The 1,347-nt window shown below is 33.2% G+C and overlaps 1 pseudogene; it reads right to left on the minus strand.

Annotated features, from left to right (window-relative positions):
* Positions 1-481: 481 nt before the first annotated feature.
* Positions 482-1,330, minus strand: LOC102863365 (annotated as a pseudogene).
* Positions 1,331-1,347: the final 17 nt, after the last annotated feature.

A 1,347-nucleotide genomic window follows, 5' to 3' on the forward strand; every position in this document is an offset into this window, starting at 1 on the left:
CTGAATCCAGCCTTAATTTCTGGAAGTTCCCTGTATATGTACTGCTTCATTAATATTTTAATTCTCTTCAGCAACTTGTACATATTCATATTATCAATGATATTACTTTATAATTTATAAATTCTGTTGGTTCTCCTTTTCTTTGAAATGGACCTTTTCCAATCATTTGATGAAGTAACTGCATTTTCTTGGTGTAGGCATGTAAGAAAATCCAGGAATGCATCTTTTAATTTAAATACTTCAATTGTTATTCTGTAATATTCTAGAGTTTTGGTGTGTGTTTTTTTCCTGTATCTGTAGTGCTGCTTGGACTTCTATCATTTTGTAGTATATTCAACTTTTTCAAATGGTTGAGAATCAACCAATTCTTTATTTATACAATGGCTTTGTATATTTTCCCCCCTACATTTATTTTCATGTTTCCTGCATTATTTACCATCTTCACCATAAGATCCTTCAGTTTTTGGGGTTCTTTTTTTTTTTAAATTCCATCTATCATTTTAATTCTCTTTGATATATTTCCCTCATTTTCTACTGCTATCCTTTCAACAGGTCACTTCTTCAATTCTTTAATTTTCCTGATTTATAATTTTCTTAGGTCTTCCTTCTGCAAGTGAATCCTTCCGTAAGTGGTACCTGGGATATATTTTTCTTCTTTTTTGGCTTGAGGGTTTTTGGCTTTTTCATAGATACCTTATAAACGTCATCTGAGGTCAGATGAGTCCTCATCAGAACCAGACCCAAGGAAGGTTCCATCTCTTCCAATTCAATTTCTGTGTTCTGCAACCAGGTTTCTTCAAGAGCAACATATAGCTTTGAGAAGAAATTTTCCCATTCATTGTAGTGAAGTGCAGAATATAATCCAAACCTTCCAGGTGGATATTTGATATTGTGGAACCTCTGAAGAAATCACTAAAAAGATTTTTAATCTTCTACAGTCTTCAGTTAAATCACAATCATTACCAGCATAGATTAACATAGTTTTTTTTACTCAGGACATTTGCTGTTCTTAATATCTTTGAGAGCGATAACTTTCTCAATACTCAATTCAATCATATCTAGCACATCGTACTCATACATATGACCCAGAGATTGTTAGCAAAAGGACTTTATTCAGTGTCACAAGAGCAAACAAGTAAGAATTTAGTGGTTGTTCCTGACTCTTCAGTATCATCAGTTAGTCTGAGTCACAAAGCAGACTCAGTAATGTCTGATCCTCATACGCCCTTGTGATATTTTTCCTTTTATACACCACACCATAAGATTTTTTCAGTGCGTAGACATCTCTAAGTTCTTATGTTACTGTTGCATTTGCATTTCCTACTTTGATTGTTGTTGTTGTTATGT

Source organism: Elephantulus edwardii, unplaced genomic scaffold, assembly GCF_000299155.1.
Source record: "Elephantulus edwardii isolate Elephantulus edwardi_28Jun2011 unplaced genomic scaffold, EleEdw1.0 scaffold00059, whole genome shotgun sequence".
In the NCBI taxonomy this organism is placed as follows: domain Eukaryota; kingdom Metazoa; phylum Chordata; class Mammalia; order Macroscelidea; family Macroscelididae; genus Elephantulus; species Elephantulus edwardii.